The 21,362-nt window shown below is 48.0% G+C and overlaps 2 non-coding genes across 2 annotated transcripts; one reads left to right on the top strand and one right to left on the bottom strand.

Annotated features, from left to right (window-relative positions):
- Window positions 1–1,204: 1,204 nt before the first annotated feature.
- On the bottom strand, window positions 1,205–1,276 carry trnaw-cca (transfer RNA tryptophan (anticodon CCA)). The gene has a single exon. It is a non-coding gene; the product is annotated as a tRNA-Trp (tRNA).
- Window positions 1,277–7,533: 6,257 nt separating this feature from the next.
- Window positions 7,534–7,606, top strand: trnav-uac (transfer RNA valine (anticodon UAC)). Its single transcript has one exon. It is a non-coding gene; the product is annotated as a tRNA-Val (tRNA).
- The last annotated feature ends 13,756 nt before the right edge of the window (window positions 7,607–21,362 follow it).

Genomic DNA, 21,362 nt, shown 5'->3' with positions numbered 1-21,362 from the left:
GCCAGACGAATTGCTTCGGTTTTTGATTCTGTTGGGCAGATTCCATCAGCGGCAATCCTTCTGCCCAAAAATTCAACCTCAGGCGCGAGAAACAGACACTTGGATTTCTTAACTCTTAGGCCTACTCGATCCAATCGACTTAGTACTTCCTGCAAATTGCGGAGATGGGAGTCGGTGTCCCTGCCCGTGATGAGTACATCATCTTGAAACACAACCGTCCCCAGGATGGACTTGAGCAGACTCTCCATGTTGCGCTGGAATATAGCAGCTGCCGACCTGATGCCGAATGGGCATCAATTGTACATAAAAAGGCCTCGATGTGTGTTGATGGTGGTGAGTAGCTGAGACTCTTCGGTCAGTTCTTGCGTCATATACGCAGATGTAAGATCTAGTTTCGAGAAAAGTTTTCCTCCAGCCAACGTGGCAAATAGGTCCTCTGCTCTGGGCAGCGGGTATTGGTCCTGTAGGGAGACTCTGTTATGGTAGACTTGTAATCCCCACAGATTTGTACGGATCCATCAGGCTTCATGACGGGGATGATGGGACTTGACCAGTCGCTAAATTCCACGGATGAGATAATGCCTTCCCGCAGGTCCAGTTCGTGTTCAATCTTTTCCCTCATCACATAAGGCACAGCTCTAGCCTTGTGATGAACCGGTCTGGCATCCTGTGTGATGTAGATTTTAACTTTAGCCCCTTTGAAGGTACCCACACCTGGCTGAAAGAGATGTTCAAAACGACTTAGAACTGTAGAGTGGTGTGAGATACATGACAGTTAGGTGAACGTGTGAACGGCCACACTGCGGAAACATCTCCACCTTCAGCACCAGGTCAGACGGAGATGCTTAGCGAGCAGGTGAACTGCAGGATCCCACTTTTTAGGAGCTGATCGTTGTGCCAAGCAAATTAGTTTTTCTTGATGACTAAAAATAAAAGGTGCTAGAAGTGGGATTCAAACCCAAACTTTCATAGCAGACTGAACACAACAGCTTCGACCGCTCGGCTGTCCTGACTATCCAGTGCTGTATATGGCCACCTGCAGGTTGATTTTGAACTTTTGTGTCTTGTCACAAGAAATAAATGAGGGCAACAGGTGTTTCTCTGACTGACACCGGGGAAACAGTGAGACAGACCTTGGAGCAAAGGTCTGGTTATTGCCAAACAGCAAAGAAAATATTAATTCCGGGATTACCCAAAGGAGCAGTGACCTTGACGTGATTTGAACACACAACCTTCTGATCTGGAGTCAGACACGCTACCGTTGCGCCACAAGGCCGACACAGGGAGCGTGAGATGTTCGTCTATATGAAGATTCCGCAATACAAGGGGCTTTAAAATCCCTGCCCATTCCCACCAGGTCTCAGAAGAAGCGCTCACCTGCCAGTCACCGTATGTTTTTTGTTTAACTGTTGTGTTGTTTTCACGGGAAAGCATCATTAATTAACCCGTCATCTTCTGTTGTACAATGAAAGAAATGCTGACTGATGGACAGTCGATACTTCAATCATTTGTTCTGTGCTTTGCATGTTAACTGTTCAACCATATCCCATTTCCCACACTGTGTTTTAGGAGTCTGGTTCAAAATCCTCATTGCTGGTGACACCAGGAATCTGGGGCAACTTTTGTCAAAATTAACAGCACCGGTTATTCCGACACGCCAAAGTTCTCTGGTGGATCCATTTTCTCTCGCTAAAAGTTATCTATTTATTGGTGAAATAAAGAGCAATTAAGGAATAAGGGAGCTCTTTTGCTAGGAGAATAAATAGCAAATGCTGGAAATCTCAGCAGGTCAGTTAGCATTTGCCAGGAGACAAGACTTGCCTCCGATTGTTCCCCTATAGGAAATTTTAACACAATATTCTCGCCCGGCATCGAACCGGTGACCTTGCATGTGTAAAGCAAACGTGATAACCGCGACACGAGGGAAACCTCTGGCACAGCGACCTCAACAGACGGGAGCTGACCAGTGAGCTCCCTCTGTGCTAATCACCACTGATTTTTAATGTGGAAGCAAGTCATCCTCGACTCCGGGGATTACCTAAGAAGAGAGGAGGATCAGGAATGTGTTGGCTCACCTGAAACAACTTCTGTCCCACACTGAAAGTTCTCAATCCTTCTCCTCTGCTGCCCTTTACAGAAATGTCACGGATCACCCAGCCACCGTGTTCACTTCCACATCCTCACAGTGGGGCCACAGAGGCTCCTACCGTCTCCCTGCGATCAGCGAACTCGCCCAGTTTGTAAAATTAAACCCGGGACATGTGTCCGGCAAAGGGCAGGAGAAGAGGGAGAGTGTGTAAGCTCATTCTGTAACAGATAGTAGTGGGGTTATTAACGGCGATTACAGCAATCATTAATCCTCTCACACACCTCAATTATGTTTCTGCGATGAACTGATGGAGAATGGAAAGGGTTAATGCTCGGGAACTTAACCATTCAACCAGGGAACAGCTTCGATAATTTGTATCAATATAAAAATAGATATTTATATAGTAACCTGTATGTCAACGGCAAGCTGTCTAGACCTCATGGCACAACGGTCGTGAATCTAACTTTGAGCGAGAGAAATTGTTCCACAGTGACACCCATTTCATCTTTTATTCCCTTTTTAACACTAGAAACTGAGACAGGGGGAATAAATAGAGAAATAAAAGCACAGTGATACAGACAAGAGGAAGAGAGAAGGGGAAATACTGTCCCCACCCAGAACTAATGCAGAAACCCCTCTGCTGCGCTCGGGGTGGCCACCCACAGCCTGGATACACTAATGTCCCAACAGCTCATTGACTGTCGGAGTGGGATCATGCGGCGCTTCAGAAGACAGGTCGAAAAAGCAAAGTCACTGATTAGATCTCACGTGCTTCTCTAATCAAGAGTAGCCACACACAAAAACTTGCTTTTATAATGGCTATACATTACCATTATGATTGTCAAGCAGTTGGTTCATTGATCTAAACGTGTGACTTTAGAAGAGTCGAAGTTAAATGAAATTTGTGAGAAGTCCTGGGTTCCAATCATGGACGAGTCCATTATTTTGCCGGCGAGTTTTGAAATTGCATAGAAATTTTGCAAAGGAAGACTTGCATTTCTGCAGTGCCTTTCAGGAACTCATGACGCCCCAAAGCGCTTTACAGCCGTTGAGTTATGTTTGAAGTGTTGTAGTATGGGGAAAGATGTGCCCAAATCACCCCACACGTACCTCAACTCTTTACAAAGGAGTTTGGTGCAAATAATCAGGTGCCTCAGGGACTTGGACTTCCTTTGAATGAGTTCTGCTTGTACCTGCATTCAAGCTTGAAACAGCAACTGGGCTTCCATCTCACGGGAGCAGCGTGTAGCGGTTAGCGAGTAGGTGATGAGGTTTGGGGTTGATGTGCGTCACTTTCAATCTTTGAAATTTCACCAAGCAAAGAAATGGTGATTCCAACTGTCCCTGCAAGCACTTAGTTCCCGTTTAATCACAGGAATATCCGCAGTCAGGAGCTGAAAAGGAATTAAAACCTAATAAGGCTTCTGGACAATCAGAATAGTTTGTCACAGACAAGGCACCGGAAGGCTGGAAGGTAGATCACACCGGTTGTGGGACAGCTGGTTGGTGGTGACATGGAAGTGTCTGCAGTGTGCGGGACCAGACTGCTTCCACAAATCCACAATGAATGTCCCACCCTTTATTTGGGAAAAGTGCAACTGAGAGTGGACAAGTTCCAACTGGTCGGAGCAATCTGAAGCTTTAACTGATGGACACCCTGGTTTGGGATGTCTTGCAGTATGCACTTGTGTCAGTCTCTGTGGCGCAATGGGTTAGCGTGTTCGGTTGTTAACCAAAAAGTTGGTGGTTTAAGCCCTCTCAGGGACTTCAACTGTTTTCCCCGAGGATACTGTGCCGCACAGTTCCAGGTTGTCATTGTGTGCTTTGGTGTCACGAATATATTCTGCAAACATTGCCAGCTGTGCTGTTATCCAGTGAGTTCCCACTCCAATACTTATTTGAGCATTCAGTTCAAGTGTCGAGTTTGAGTGTATACAGAACTGAACATAGATATCAGAAAATATAACAAGGCTGTGGGACATTGTGTTTTGTTAATATTGAAACAATAATATGAATAAATCCATTTTTTCTAATATTTAATTAAACGGGTTTTCAAAATGTTTCCGCCCAGTTTCGAACCAAAGATCATTCGCGGGTGAAGAAAATGTGACAACCACGACACTACGGAAACACTGCAATTGAAGTGATGTTCGGAACATAACCAGAGCTTTCACCTACACAGCTGGCCTACACTTCAGGAGCTGGTTTTACGAGAATAGAAAGACGGTGCTATATTTAGGAAGGCTGTGAGTGTGGCAGGAATTGATCGAGTGTTTCCCAGACTTTACACATAGGAACAGGAGATGACCATTTAGCAGCAAGTGGTTAGGATCTGGAATGCACGGCTTGAAAGGGTGGTGGAGGCAGACTCAATCTTATCTTTCAAACGGGAGTTGGATCAGTGTCTGAAGGAAAAACAATTGCAGGGCTACAGGGAAAGGGCGGGGGAGTGGGACTCGCTGAGAGTCGGCACGGGCTCGACGGGCCAAATGGCCTTCCGTGCTGTAACCATTCCATGATTCTATAAGTTAGTGGCACATTTCATAGTGTGGCTGGAAGCAGAACATTGCAAAGGGACATGGATTGAGTCGGCAAAACTAGAGGCATCTGATTCAGGAGATTCCGGTGAAGCGGAAATTCGGGAGTTTAATGACTTTGCAACGAACATTTTTGTTTTGTGCAGCTTCGGTCAGAGAAATGTTTGTGAAAGGAATTTTTTGCAGAAAGGGATGCAGCATTTCATCTTCTGTCTTAACACTTCTTTCTGGGTGTCGGGTCTCATTTCCTTTCGATGTTATTCTTCCAGAATGTATATTTTCTTTGGTGTTTCACAATAACCAGACACTTGCTCTAAAGTCAGTCTCACTGTTTCCCCAGTCTCCTGTTGATGTTACCAGCAATGAACATTTTGAACCAGACCCCGAAAGCAGTGTGTAAAATGGTTTATGGTTTAAGAGTTAACTTGCAGAGCATAGATAAATTAACCAATTATGGAATCTCCTTCAGTTAGAATTTCTTTATTTGTGCAAAAGAAAATCATCGGCTAATTAACGATGTATTCCCGTGAATGCAACATAAAATGTAGTTAAAAAGTAATCAACAAACTTGGTGTTCGAACCCGAGAATCTGAGATTAAAAATCTCACGCTGTATCAACTGAGCTCGCTGTGCTTCTGCTAAAGCACACGTTTTTGTCACTGATTGCAGCCAGGCGCCTGTTGGCTCCGCCCCAGATGTTTAAACTTGATGTCGAAGAACTGCCAGGATCTTCTTGAATGGTGGACCAGGCTCGAGGGGCCGAATGGCCGACTCCAGCTCCTCATCCTGACATGTTTATGATCATATGACCTTTCACAGGAGAACAATCTCGCCCTGAGCATGTATGAGGAGAAAGTTCCAGAAAATATTTCCACCCGGTGAGCTTTCGCGTGTGAGGCGAACGTGTTAACCGCTACACTGTGGAAACATCTCCACTTTCAGCACCTGGTCAGACGGAAATGTTAAGCGAGCAGGTGAACTGCTGAATCCCACTTTTAAGGAGCTGGTCGTGGTGCCAAGCAAATGAGTTTTGCTTAATGACTAAAAATAAGAAAAAGGATTTGAAACCGCGCTTTAAGAGCAGACTGTAAACTGAACGCAGCACCTTCAACTGCTCGGCCATCCAGACTGTGAGTTCATTTAAATTTTGAACTTTTGTGTCTTGTTACATGAAGTAAATGAGGGCATCTGGCATAGCTGTGCCTGACACCAGGGAAACAGTGAGACAAACATTGGAGCAAGTGTCAGGTTATAGCCAAACAGCAAAGAAGTCTCCAACTTTTGAAGAACAATGATCCTGACATGATTTGAATACACAGCCTTCTGATCGGGAGTCAGACACACTACCATTGCACCACGAGGTCTACAGTGCAAAGTGTCCATGTTTGGAAACATGAAGGTTCCTGAAACACAGTTTCATTTATCCTGCATTAGTGCAAGGAAACGGCTTTAAATCCCCGGCCACTCCCACCGTGGGTCAGACAGCATCAGAAGCAGTGCCCACCTGTCACTCACCCTCTCACGCCCGCTTTCATCACCTGCTGCCCGCGGACTGCAGCAAATCCAGTTCATCATCATCATAGGCATTCCCTCGAAGAGAGGATGACTTGCTTCCTCGCCAAAAAAGGATGAGTTCACAGTGTTTCAATATTCCAAGTCCTGAAATGTATGTTGAAGGGTGGAAGATGCCTGTGCGTGGATATTTTTAACGTGTGATGGCCGTTGCACCCCAGCCATCACACGGGCTTGACAGAGCGAGGTATTCGTCCAGTAGCAAGGGTTAAACAAGACGACTGGAGACCAGCTCTGCTGCACAGACCCAGTGTGCACACATATCGCAGTGTGGGCTGGCCTGTACTGCCCCTGGACCCCTGGCCCTGAACTCATGCCTCGCCTGGGCCCCGATCACATCCCTCCACAGTCTTTCGCCGCTCCTTCGCCCCGATCTCGCCGCTCCTGCTGTATCTGCCCACGCTCCAATCACTGACCTGGACCTTGATGACGTCACTCTTCGCTGCCGCCGCCCTCCTGCACCAGGTCGCGCTGTTCCCTGGAGTAGTCTCCGGGACCTCCAAGCTGCTCCCAGGGCCGCTCGCCGTTCCTTTTATGGCCCCGACCTGCCGCTGGTGTTCTCCCGTTAGTGTATCCAGGCTGTGGGTGGCCACCCCGAGCGCAGCAGAGGGGTTTCTGCATTAGTTCTGGGTGGGGGCAGTATCTTTCCCCTTCTCTCTTCCTCTTGTCTCTATCCCTGTGCTTTTATTTCTCTATTCATTCCCCCTGTCTCAGTTTCTAGTGTTTAAAAGGGAACAAAAGATGAAATGGGTTTCATTGTGGAACAATTTACTTTACTCAAAGTTAGATGCACTGCTGTTCGCCATGAGGTCAAGGTAGCTAGCCGTTGATATTCAGGTTCCTATATAAATATATATAAATATATCAACATCTATCATAACTGTTCCCTGGTGGTCGAGGGGTTAAGATCTGCCGCACTGACGTGGTAACGATACTCGATCAATTCATCGCATAAAAATAATTGAGGTCTGTGAGACGATTAATAATTGCTGTAAGCACCATGAATACCAATACTTTTTATAATAGACCGAGCTTACAGACTATCTGGCTTCTCCTGCCCTTTGCCGGGCACGTGTTCCGGGTTTAATTTTACAAACTGGGTGAGTTCACTGATCGCGGGGAGACGGTAGGAGCCTCTGTGGCCCCACTGTGAGGATGTGGGAGTGAACACGGTGGCTGGGTGATCCGTGACATTTCTGTAAAGGGCAGTGGAGGAGAAGGATTGAGAACTTGCAGTGTGGCACAGAAGTTGTTTCAGGTGAGCCTGCTCATTCCCGATCAGCGCAGAGGGAGCTCACTGGTCAGCTCCCTTCTGTTGGGACTGTTATACCAGTGGTTTCTGTAGTGTAGTGGTTATCATGTTTGCTTTACACGCAAAAGGTCCCTGGTTCGATCCCAGGCAGAAACATTTTGTTTAAACTTGCCAAATGGGAACAATCGGAGGCGAGTTGAGTCTCCTGGCAAATGCTGCCTCATTTGCTGAGATTTGCAGAATTTGCTGTTTTTATTTGCTATTTATTCTCCTGGCAAAAGGGCTCCCTTATACCTGAATTGCTCTTTATTTAACCAATAAATAGATAACTTTCAGTGAGAGAAAACGAATCCACCGGGGACCTTTTGCGTGTGAGGCCAACGTGATATCCGCCACACTGCAGCCCATCAAAGGGCGAGAAACCACTGAATATAAAGAATGAGCTCACAAATATCAGGGGCAGTGCAGTCTGGTCAACGTCAGACCCTCCTTTCTTATTCAGCAGTGGCATGAACGGGAGTCAGACGCCACAAAGTTTAATTCAAGACACAAATACAAGTAACACATCTAAATCTTTTCACTGTAAAATTCTTTTACTTTATTTGAAATCCTGCTGCATTGAATCTGAAAATGAGCACCGTAGGATTTTATCTTCACTACTGATTCTATTTTCTGTGCACGGTCGGAATAACCGGTGCTGTTAAATTTGACAAAAGTTGCCCCAGATTCCTGGTGTCATCAGCAATGAAGATTTTGAACCAGACTCCTAAAATACAGTGAGTAAAATGGGTCAATATGCATAAGAACACAAGAAGATAAGAAATAGGAGCAGTTGTCGACCATACGCCCCTCGAGCCTGCTCCGACATTTAATAAGATCATGGCCGATGCAATCATGGACTCAGGTCCACTTCCCTGCCCACTCCCCAAAGCACAGGACAAATGATTGAAGTATCGACTCTCCCTCAGTTCGCATTTCTTTCATTGTGCAAAAGAAGGTGAGGGGTTAATTAATGATGCTTTCCCGTGAAAACAATACAAAAGTTTAAGAAAAAAACATACGGTGACTGGCAGGTGAGCACTGCTTCTGACACCAGGTGGGAATGGGCGGGGATTTTAAAACCCCTTGTATTGTGAAACCTTCATATCGACGAACATCTCAGACTTCATGTGTGGACATTGTCAGGCAATCGTAGCATGCCTGACTCCAAATCGAAAGGTTGTGTGTTCTAATCATGTTGGGGTTGCAATTAATTTCAACATTGTTCTTCCAGAAAATATTTTCTTTGCTGTTTGGCAATAACCAGACCCTTGCTCCAAGGTCTGTCTCACTGTTTCCCCGGTGTCAGGCAGAGCTGCGCCTGCTGACCTCATTTATTTCATGTGTCAGGACACAAAAGTTCAAAATCAATCTGCAGGTGGCCACATCTAGCTTTGAATACTCAGGGTGGTGGAGTGGTTTAAAGTGCTGTGTTCAGATCGCAGTCTCCTCTGGAGATGCATGTTCGACTTTGACATTTCTTATTTTTAATCATTTAGTGAAATTCTTTGTTTGACACCACGACCAACTCCTTAAAAGTGGGATTCTGCAGTCCACCTGCTCGCTTCACATTTCTGTCTGACCTGGTGCTGAAAGTGGAGATGTTTCCACAGCGTCGCACTTAACACGTTCACCTCACAAGCGAAAGCTCCCTGGCTGAGAATATTTTCTGGAGCTTTTTCCTCATACATGCTCAGGGGCGCATTTTGTCCTGAACACTCGAGCTAAAGTGCTGAGTTCATTGCCCATGTAGTTAGCAGCCTGCCAGTGAATCTGTTTAAGATGTTCAAACAGATTCCTGACAAAGCTGTCCCGGCTCGCTTCCCGGAGACACCGTGGTCACCAGTGCCCCAGTTTCAGTGGGTCAGCCCCGGGAGGTTGGCCATCCGTTAGAGAATACCCAAGATCAGGGATCATTCTACGGACAGGGATCCCCAGCCGGCAGCCTTCGGCGGCGAGGGTCTCACAGGAGAGGTCGTGGTGGACCAGCCACGAACTGAGAGTCCCCAGCCTACAGCCCCCGGCTGTGCAGAATCCTCAGTTAATGAAATGAACTCAGCAGCCACACCTAAAGGGGAAGTGTGTTGTTGCCCCAGAGGGGCCATTCCCCCGATAATGTGGGACTCAGGCACACCTCCAGTCAGAACACTCTGGGTCCTGCGGTACAGACCGCCTTACCGCCGGCCACACAGGCAAACCACAGGCTGAATAAGGGAAGGAGAAGAACAGGAATTAACTTGGCCAGTCGGAGACGGGTGGCAGATGTATATAATAGCACGATATGAGTTGAAGAATGTTGAAGAGTTCTAGTTTTAAATTAAGATTTTAGAAATTTCAGGTCACCACAACCTCACGAGGAATCCATGGGTAAAGAAGTAGTGAGAGGAATAAGATCGGTTATGAAGGAGTTGTGGCCGGCAGTGTAAGGGGTGGTTTTCATGGGGTCAGCTTGCCCTTCTGACCTTATATGAGCGGTTCCGAATCGCTCCCACATCCTTGGTTCTCGACACTGGAATTATGAAGAGACTGTAAAAGACTTGGACAGACAATCGGTTTCAAGGTAGGAAGAAGGTATGGCTTTATTGTGTTTATAAAGAAGTAAAAGGCACACCTTTAATAACACACACAGACCAATACACACTGAGGGGTACAACACATTGAATAAATTGTCAAATTACAGCCTGTGGGGAAAAGAATACAGCTTAAACTCTAAATGGAGTAAAGAGGAGAATGCAGATACATTTACACAAGTTATCCCAGCCTCCCCCCTCCCAATTACACCAACTGACTAAGTTATAGCTCTTAGGGTTCAGGGGCTATGCTCACCAAATCTTGAGACAGTTGCCGGTGATTCGTGGTTTCGGGGTTCACTGCACTTGGCCTTCTAGGCGAGCCGTACCACGGACAGAGGAGAGGATTTCGGACTGCGTGGTCTTCGGTTTGGGTGCGTCCGTTGATGCGCTAAGTTGTGTTTTGGATGTATGGGGTAAGTACCCACTTTCTTTGGTTCGGAATAGTTTTAGTTAATCCCTTTGGGTAATTTCTCCCCCGTTGGGCCGTTCAGAAGTAGATTGTAGGGTGGTTGTCAATTTGGTTGCTGACAACCTTCCGTTTCGTGGGCCTCGTGCTCGGTCAGTTCTTGATGAGTTCTGGTAGTTTCCTTCACTGTTCCATTTCTTCACTGTAGAGGGAGCAGGCTGCTTGTGTCTGTGTCTGTGTTCCAGTCTATGTCCTTGTTCGAGTCAGTGCGAGTTCCAGTCTGTGTTCTGTTAGTTTTTCCTTGTAAAACTGGGGGATAGATATATCCCCCAAAAAAGGCTTTGTTATCTCCCATCAAATCTCTTGGGCTCTGTTTAAACTGTTCTGTCCATTGATTTTCAAATGTCTCCTTTGTCGGCAGTAATTCGAGAATGTGCTATCACTGGTTTTGCATTGCTTGAGGATTGTCCAGTTTCCTGACCATGATTTCCATTGTGCTTGATTGGGTAATTCGATTATCTCTTATGGGGTGAATAGTTCCCTTCAGACAGTCTGGGATTAATACATGAATTTGCTTCACAGAGTTTAGCCCCACCTTCTGTACTCAGTAACTCTTTTTCGCAGCCAAAATGTTGTAGAATCTTAAAATTGATCTGCTCCTTTCCATAGATGTTTAGGGGATCTCAGGCTTCTGAAATTTCGGTCCATTTTGAAATCTCTTTCCTATGAGTCCAAACACTGTGGGGGGTGGGGGGTGGGGTGGGTGTCTCGCTGAATGCATTCCCTTTTATCCCCTGCAGGCGTCGTCTGCCCCTTTAAACTCATTTTAAAAGCCCAGAAAGGAATTCTTCTCCTCTGCAGGGGAAAGGTACCAGGCATCTTTGCGAGATATTGGTAAATTCTACATTCCCCCCCTGTGATACCATGTCATTTATGGTATCATCTTACAGGTGAGCAAAGTTCCTGGCTCTCAAGAAATAACCTTCCCTGTAAATTAACTAAACTAAGACCAAAATATGCATTACACTTATGCAACATCACCACAGATTCACACTTTTCCCTTTACAGGTACAAACTTTATATGTTTACACCCTCCCAGCTTGGAGGGGGTTCCATCCCTACAATTGCATTTCAGCACAGTTACATTTTATTTCAATTGCATTATATTCACCAGCATGTAGCCAACGTACAACCACATTACAGAAGGAAGAAAATAGATTAAAATTAAACAACATCAATTGGTCTCCTGAGGTTTGTCCAACATCTGGTAATGTCTGGATCCTGTCTTTGAGAACTGCTCTCAGGCTGGCTGACACACAAGACAAACTCAAAACAATCACCTGAACATTACTGCAACATTACCCTCAATTCTAAACTAAACCTTAAAATGTAAAATGGTGCAGTCAGCTGCCTTAGACTAAAAATTAGACCTATGTACAACCGCCACCTGTCTCCGGGTGGCCTGGTAAGTCCCTGTCAGGCCCATGCCTTGTGCGGCCTGACAGCTGCCTGGATGCTAGGGTTTCCCTGCAGCCGGTGAGCTGGAGACCCTTGTCTCTGGGACATCTCGATGATACTGCTCCTGTGAGACCCTCACCGCTGGAGGCGGCTGGCTGGGGGTCGCTACTCTGAGCGGCCTCTGTACTTCTGACCTTCGGCCTTTCCTGTCAGGCTGCCCTTCTCCTAGGGTAGAATCGCTGAGGCTCAGATGCCGGTGACCACGGTATTTTAGGCCGTGGTTTACGGAGGGTCCTTCTCAGGGCTTGGGTTACTGGGGGTGCGTCCGAATCCCAAATGATGGGTGGGATAGCCCCTCCAGTACTGCAATTCACAGTCCCGAAAGGCACGGTTTCTGAGCCTGCCACATTCCCTGTGGGCCCTCCACCGTTGGGGGCGGCCAACGGAGGATCCCTGTCCTGAGGACAGTTCACACATCCCGGCTGCCCTCTGTGCTTGGCTGACCCTGGGTTGTACAGCTTGCACTGGTTGATGTGGAACCACTTAGTACAGCTGGGCAGCTTTATGGCATCGACCATCGGGCTTGCCTTGTCGACAAGGCTGTATGGCCCCATATATAATGCTTCAAAAATCCCGACCCGAGCATGGTTCCTCACCATGACCTGGTCCCCTATCTCCCATTCGTGGTGTTTGCTGGGTTCTAGCAGCAATTGGTTACTATGATGCTGTCTGCACATGTTACAAGCAGCCTGCCAGTGAATCTGTTCGAGGTGTTCAAACAGGTTCCTGACAAACCAGTCCCAGTTCACCTCTCTGAATTGACCTTCTGTGAGCACCGGGGCAAGGACATGGGTGGGGGTCCGCATGATCCAGCCAGTCATGAGCTCGTATGGGGAATACCCGGTGCTCTTTAACTGGCTGGCTCGGATCCCCATTAGGACCAACGGTAAGACCTCCACCTACTTTTGGGGTGAGTCTCCTGTCTCCTTCCGCAACCTTTCTTTAATGGTGTAGTTTAAAAGCTCCACATTACCCGATGACTGTGGATTGTGGGCAATGTGCCATTTCCCCTCAATGCCGAGCACCTTAAGGGTTGCCTGCATTACCTGCCCGGTGAAATGGCACCCCTGGTCCGACTCCACATACTGTGGGAGTCCCCACCGGGAGAACACTTCCCTCACTAGAATCTTAGCTGTCCCTAGTGCGGTGGCTGTTCGGCAGGGCAAGGCTTCAACCCATTTTGAGAACACGTCCACCAGGGCTAGGCAGTATTTGTAGCCTCCCTGGGCGGTGGGTAGGGGCCCGATTTAGTCAATTTGGATTGACTGCCATGGTCCCTCTACCCTCCTGACGTGTCCTAGAGACTCCTTCCTTTTCTGGGGGTCAGGGTTGTTCGCAGCACACACCAGGCAGTTCGCACAGAACCCACGGACATCCTCCCTGAGTCCCGGCCACCATCCTGCCTGTTCCACCCGTTGCCAGGTGGTCTCAGGCCCGGGGTGTCCCGCTCCTGGACCCTCATGGGCCAGTTTTAGGAATTCCCCCTCGTGCTGCTGTGGCACGACCCATTGTCCCTCTTTAAACAGCATGCCTTCCTTAACGGTAATGGCTGCTGTGCCGTACGGACCTTCTACTCTCTCTCCTCTAGCTAGCGCGTTCAGGACAGCTTTCGGGACCGGGTCCTGTTGCTGAACTGTTTTTAAGTCCAGGGCCAAAGCTATCCCTGTACTCCCTGCTGCCCTGTTCTTATTCTTGACCGCTGCTATGCGGCCAGTGTCATAGGGGTCACAGAACTTTACCGTGCGGGCACTTTCTTTGGCCAGTTTGTCAGCCTGTTGGTTTCCCTCTGCACGGGGTTCGGTTTTTGAATGGTCCTTCACCTTATGTATGTAGTCCTTTCCTTCTTCCCTCACCGCTGTCATGATTTTCTCCAGCAGGGGCTTGATTGCCAGGGGTCTCCCGTCAGCGGACGTGTAACCGCGACGGGACCATATAGCCAGGTACTCTGTACACGAATTGCAGGTGAACATACTGTCCGAGCAAATCGTGTATGGGATAGGGAATTCCTCGGGGTGGGACACCACGTACATTACGGCGGACAGTTCAGCATGCTGGGCGCACATGATGCGGCGGAGCTTGATTACCCTGGCAATACCTGACCTTGGGTCATCGGCTTCGCACTCAGTGAGTCGTTTGCCAGCAGATACCATGCTGGACCCGTCCACGTAGATGTCCCGGCCTGCAGGGTGTAACCCAGCCCGAAGGCAAATGTTCACCTCCCATACCCCTTCTATGGAGCACCTGTGGGCTTTCCCTGGGTAGATTAGGTTGGCTGCGAGCCTTGGCTCATGGGGGCCTTCTACTCTGAGGTCCATCTGGGAGTGGAGCAGGGTCCAGCGAGCAATGCGGGCAGTGCTCACCGTCCCGTCCTTAATCATCCCATCTAGGAGCATCTGAATAGGTGTGTGATGGGTTAGGAGTGTTAGAGGAGACCCTCCCGTGAAGATCAAGGATATTTTCACTGCCCAATGTGTGGCTTGGAGGTGTCTCTCACAGTTGGAGTACCCCTTCTCCACATCTGTGAGGATCCTGGAGGAGTAAACCACCGGTCTAAGCTGGCCGTTCCGCTCTTGAAGCAGCACTGAGCTCAAACTGTCCCCGCTGGCTGCCACCTCCAGGAAAAACTCCTTTCCTACATCTATCGCTCCTGAGGCTGGTGCGGTCTGCAAGTCCTTCTTGAGCTGATTAAATGCTGCCTCGCAACCCTCATCCCAGTCCCACTCTACCCCCTTGTGTAGGAGCCTGAGCAGAGGGGCTGCGGTGGCTGCATAATCCTCAATGAAGTCTCTGCAGTACCCAGTGAGCCCGAGAAAGGATGTTACCCCTGTCACTGTGTTGGGGGCTGGTAACTCCTTACTGCCTCCCTTCTAGCCTTGTCTATGGCCCTTTCCCCAGCGCGCACAGTCAGCCCCAGGAATTTGACTTCCTTCTGGCCGATCTGTGCCTTATTCGGGTTTACTTTAAACTCTTCTTCTTTTAGCAGCTCCAGCAGCTCAGCCAGCAGTGGGCCATGCTCCTCCCCGTGATCGGTGAACAGCAGCAGGTCATCCACATACTAACCAACTGCTGGGGTCTGCTAAAACCCTTTATACAGTTCGCCATGCATTGGTGAAAAATGCTGGGCTGTTGTGGAAGCCTTCGGGAAGACAGTTCCACGTGTATTGTTGGCCCTTTAAGGTAAAGGCGAACTTGTACTGGTCCTCCCGATTTAAAAGAATGGACCAGAAACCATTTGAAATGTCCAACACCGTGAAAGTGGTCGCGGATGCTGGAATACTCCCTCTGAGGTCCGCTACGGCTGCTACAGTGTGTGCACAGGCAGGGGCATTCTTATTTAGCACTCGATATTTCACGGTGGCCCTCCATGATTTGTCCGGTTTCTTAACCGGCCACAGTGGAGAGTTCACATGGGTTGCTATCGGTCTTAACACCCCTTGCTCTACCAGTGATCCCAGCGCCGTTGTCAGGACTACCTCTGCCTCCCTGGGGATGTTATATTGCTTTTGTGGTTGGGTCATGTGGTCCCCTTCTATACTAACTTCCACCCCCGTTACCCTGCCACAGTCATGTTTGTGGGTGGCGAATGCTGCAAGGTGTGCCGGTACATATGCCTGGTACTCCACTGGGGTGTTACTGACCAGTAATTCCAAGTCATAACCCTCCTTTGGCTTCACGGTACACAACGTTCCCTTGGCCTCTTTTTCTGGGATCACCGCCACCTCACCTTCCCTGTCTCTCCCTGTGGCTCCCCATCGACAGTGGTTCCTCAGATCCAAAAGGATCTAGTGGCTAATGATAAAATCAGCCCCCAGGATACATTTTCCCTCCTGCTCCCATTTCATCAGGACACACTTCCATTTGGTTTTGAGTGTCCCTAACTGAATGGTGAGCGGGATGGGAAACGAACCAGTTTGCTCGTTGCCTGTGAACCCCACTAGACTGTACGGGACCCCGTTCGATAGAGGTGAGGTAGCTGGGTTATCTGCATGTACAAGGGTGCAGGAAGCACCAGTATCTAGCCGGTAGGTCCCGTTCACTTTCCCCACCTCCATTTTAACGCACGGTCTCTTCCAGGCATCGTACTCTAGGGAACACAGGTACACAGGCTGCGCTGGCTCTAGTCATACACATGGGTGGGTTGGAGCAGAGGGATTTACCGTACCGGCCACTGTACCGGTTGCGGTAGCTACTGCTCCCAGTCCATTTACAAGTGTCTGTAGGGTGGCTACGAGTGTCTCATATGAGTCGGGTGTTCCTGCCCCGGCCTTAAGGGCTGGGGCTGAAGTGACCTTTCCCTTAGTCTCATTCCATGGGTTCCTACAGTCCTTCCTCCAGTGCCCACTTTTCCCACACCCAAAACATTCACCCCCTTTGTGGGGAGGGTTCCCACCTTCCTGATGCCACTCTCTCTTGCCTTGGCTGGGTTTAATCTGATGGACCTTCCCGTTCCGGTAAGCCAGGGTCAACTGTCCGACCACTGTCTCCTCGGTGGTTCTGGATTTCTTGGATCGAACCAGACCTGGGCTTTTGCCTTTACTCCAGGTAAGCTGTTTGCCACCAGGCTGCGGAGCCAGTGAGCCAGCTCGTTAGGGGCCAGGTGGGCCCGGTCAAGAACCCCACTACAGGCCCTTTCGTACACCGGCCACAACCTGTCGGCGAAAGCCTGTGGAGTCTCCCCATGGAGCTGTACTGTCTTCTCCACTCGGGAGAAAGGACTCCCGTCGTTCATACCCATGGCCTCTAGAACCTCCTCCTTAACCGGAGGGTACGTGTTTCGCCCCTTTGTGCTGTCTGCAGAGAGGGAATGGCACAGCTTGGTGTCTAGTGAGAGGAGCAACAGCTTAGCCTGCTCTGAATCATTGCACCCGTTAATATCCCCTGTGTGTTCCACTTCCAGGAAGTGTACCGAGGGATCGCCCTGTTGGGTGAGCTTACTTAGGTGGCCTATCATAGCGCTCAGTTTTTGGGTGTCATGGGGCCTATGAAATTGCTTACTAGGGGTCCTGCTGCCCCATTTGCACCAGGTGGGCCAAACGTCTGCTGCCGGACCGAGTGCATTGGCCCTGGTTCCAGCCCTCCTTGTATTGGCTTGCCTGCTTCCCCCTGCTACCAAACCGATTTAAAACTCGGGGCCGCCGGTGTTGGTAGTTCGCAATCGTTACCTGCCCTGCACTCTGGTTGACACCCCCGCTGCTCTGGGCTGTTCCCGGGAGCTGCAGGCGGTGACTGCGTGGTTTCTCCTTGCTCTACCAGGTATTCCTGGGCTAAACCCGGGTTTATCAGGCACACCATGCCTTTAGCCCGAGATAGAGCAAGGTTCAAGCCTTGGATTAGCTGCTGGCGAGGGCCATGGTCACCAGCCTCAAATTCCCTGGTACTGGCTACCTTATAGGCTACCTGAATGTCTTTCACCCTCTCCCCATAATCTTTAACTTGCTTGGCGAGGCAGGAATTATATTCCCGCAATGCAAGTTCGCTATTCTTGGCTTCAATAATCTGACACTGTAAAAGGTCCAGTTGGGTTTTGTGCCTTTCTTTAGTGAGCTCTCTACTTTCCTTTCACTGTCCCACCTCAGTCCACAGCCTTTCCCCGACTGTGTCCCTTGCACTGGACCTCTCTTCTGCCTGCCTCAATACTCCCTTTAATTTCTCATTCTCCTCATCTCGAAGCCGGATCTGTCGCTGAAGGCAAATTAGCCAAATGGCCTTCTCTATTGACTTTTTATGGTCCTTGCTCTCAGTCCATTGAGCTGCAGCATCTTCTGGACGCTCAACATACAATAGATCGAGTACCCACTCCTTAGCCACATTTACCCTCTAAAACACATACGAGGAAATTCCCTCTTCCTTTATGCTTCTTTTCATGAAACCACTCTCTCTCTTATCACGTCCCTTGCCCCAGAGGCCCTTGGTGGTCACCATTATGTAAGGGGTGGTTTTCGGAGGGCCAGCTTTCCATTCTGACCTTAAATGAATCGCTCCCACACCCTTGGTTCTAGACACTTGAATTATAAAGGGGCTGTGACAGACTTGGGCAAACAATCGGTTTCAAGGTAGGAAGCAGGTATGGCTTTATTGTGTTTAAAAGGAAGTAAAAGGCACATCTTTAATAACACACACAGAATAGTAATAGCAATAGACACTAAGGGGTAGAACACGTTGAATAAATTGTCAACATACAGCCTATGGGGAAAGGAATACAGCTTAAACTCTAAATGGCGTAAAGAGGAGAATGCAGATACATTTACACGAGTTATCCTAGCCTCCCCCGCTCTCAATTCCCCTGACTAACTAAGTTATAGCTCTGGTGGTTCAGGAGCTATGCTCACCAATCGCTTTTGACAGTTGCCGGTGAATCGCGGTTTCGGGGTTCACTGCACTTGGCCTTCTAGGCGAGCCATATCCCGGACGGAGGAGAGCACTTCGGACTGCGTAGTCTTCAGTTGGGGTGATGCGGAAAGTTGCGTTTTGGATGTATGGAGTAAGTACCCACTTTCTTTGGTTAGGAATAGTTTTAGTTAGTCCTTTTTGGTAATTTCTCACCCGTTGGTCGTTCAGAAGTAGATTGTAGAGTGGAAATAAATGTCGATTCTTCGGTTTTTGCTGAGTTGGTTTCGGTTGGTCGTTTCGCTGGTTGTGGTGGCCCGGGTTGTCAATTTGTTTGCTGAAAACCTTCCGTTTCGTGGGCCTCGTGCTGTTTGCATGCTCGGTCGGTCCTTGATGATTTCTTGCAGTTTTCTCCACTACTCCATTTCTTCACTCCCCACCTCCGGCTGCTTGTGTTCTTTTCCTTGTAAAACTGGGAATAGATATATCCCAAAAAGGCTTCCTTATCTCCCACCAAATCTGGCCCAGCTCTTTGTTTCAAGGGAGCTGCTCATTAGTTTTGAGCTCTCTTCTTTGTCAGAATTTGTCGGGCTTGTTCAGCAGTAATTTGATTGAGTTGTGTCGTTTAGATAATGGTTGGTAATTTGATTATCTCTTAGAGGGTGAATTGGCGTTGCATGGTACCCCCAGACAGTCTGGGATCCTTAATACACGAATTTGCTTCACAGAGGTTAGCCCCATGTCATTTATTCGGTAACTCTTTTTTCGCAGCCAAAATGTTGTAGAATCTTAAAATTGATATGCTGCTTCCCAGAGATGTTTAGGGGATCTCAGGCTTCTGTAATTTAGGTACAAATTAAATTCTCTTTCTTATGAGTTAAAACACTGTGGGGGCTCCATGAATGCATCCCCTTTTATCCCCTGCAGGCCTAGTCTTCCTCTTTAAACTCATTTGTGTCCTGAAGTTTGTCCTTCCATTTTAAAAGTCCAGAAAGGGATTCTTCTCCTCTGCAGGGGAACAGGTACAAGGAATCTTTGCGAAATATTGGTAAATTCTACATCTCCAAAGCAAGTAAAGCAGTATTAAACATGGAAACCAAATCTGCACGCAGTATTCCAGGTCTTGCCTTACCAATCTCCTTTATAACTGCAACAATACTTCTCTGCTTTTCTACTCCATCCCCTTTGCAATAAAGGCCAAGATTCCATTGGCCTTCTGATCAATTGATGTACCTGCATACTAACCTTTTGTGTTTCATGCACAATTACCCGCAGGTCCCGCTGTTACTGCAGCACTGTGCAATTTTCTCCATTTAAATAATAACTTGTCTTTGATTTTTTCTGCCAAAGTTGCACTTTCCAACATTATACTCCATCTGCCAAATTTTTGCCCACTCACTAAGCCAGGCTATGTTGTTTTGCAGGTTTGTTGCGTCCTCCTCACACATTGCTTTTCCTCCAATCTTTGACTACGTTACACTCGGTCCCTTCTTCCAAGTCGTTAATATAGATTATAAATAGTTGGGGTCCCAACACTGATCCCTGCAGCACCCCACTAGTTACTTTTTACCAACCAGAGAATGAACCATTTATTCCGACTCTCTGTTTTCTGTTAGTTAGCCAATCCTCTATCCATGCTAATATATTACCCCCAACCCCGTGAACTTTTGTCTTGTGCAGTATTCTTTTATGTGGCACCTTGTCAAAATGCCTTCTGGAAGTCCAAATACATCACATCCCCAGTTTTGGTCTCCTAATCTGAGGAAGGATGTTCTTGCTATTGAGGGAGTGCGGCGAAGGTTCACCAGACTTATTCACGGGATGGCAGGACTGACATTTGAGGAGAGACTGGATCGACTGGGCCTGCATTCACTGGAGTTTAGAAGAATGAGAGGGGATGTCATAGAAACATATAAAATTCTGATGGTACTGGGCAGGTTAGAGGCAGGAAGAATGTTCCCGATATTTGGGGAAGTCCAGAACTAGGGGTCAGAGTCTAAGGGATAAGGGGGAAGCCATTTAGGACCGAGATGTGGAGAAATTTCTTCACTCAGAGAGTTGTTAACCTGTGGAATTCTTTGCCACAGAGAGTTGTTGATGCCAGTTTGTTAGATATATTCAAGAGGGAGTTAGATGTGGCCCTTAAGGCTAAAATGATCACGAGGTATGGATAGAAAGCAGGAAAGGGGTACTGAGCTGAATGATCAGCCATGATCTTATTGAATGGTGGTGCAAAACTGATACACAATATTCCAGGTGACGCCTCACCAAGGCCCTTTAATTCTGCAGTAAGACCTCCCTGCTCCAATACTCAAATTCCCCAGCTATGAAGGCCAACATGCCATGTGTCTTCTTCACCGCCTGCTGTACCTGCATGCCAACTTTCAATGATTGATGTACCATGACACCCAGGTCACGTTGCACCTCCCCTTTTCCTAATCTGTCACCATTCAGATAATATTCTGCCTTCTACGTATCTATGTTTCTATGTCCTGCTACTGCTTTTTTAATAATGGACGCCAACATTTTCCCAACCACAGACGTTAGGCTAACTGGTCTATAGTTTCCTGCTTTTTGTCTTCCTCCTTTTTTAAATAGGGGCATTAAATTTTCAGTTTTCCAATCTGCTGGGTCCTCCCCAGAATCCAGGCAGTGCATGTCCACAGATCCCTGAAGGTAGCAGGCCAGGTCGATAAGGTGGTTAAGAAGGAATATGGAATGCTTGCCTTTATTATCCGAGGAATAGAATACAAGAGATGTGGTCGGTGGGGCTGGTTTGGCCACTGCTGGAGTACTGCGTGCAGTTCTGGTCGCCATATTACAGGAAGGACATGATTGCACTGAAGAGGATACAGAGGAGATTTACGAGTCTGTTGCCGGGAGTGGAGAATCTTAGCGATGAGGACAGATTGGATAGGCTGGATTTGTTTTCCATGGAACAGAGCCTAAGGGGAGACTTCATTGAGGTGTATAAAATTATGAGGGGCCTAGATATAGTGGATAGAAAGGGCCTATTTCCCTTAGCAGAGGGGTCATCAACAAGGAGGCA

Source organism: Pristiophorus japonicus, unplaced genomic scaffold, assembly GCF_044704955.1.
Source record: "Pristiophorus japonicus isolate sPriJap1 unplaced genomic scaffold, sPriJap1.hap1 HAP1_SCAFFOLD_504, whole genome shotgun sequence".
In the NCBI taxonomy this organism is placed as follows: domain Eukaryota; kingdom Metazoa; phylum Chordata; class Chondrichthyes; family Pristiophoridae; genus Pristiophorus; species Pristiophorus japonicus.
This window is presented reverse-complemented; position numbering and strand designations above follow the sequence as displayed.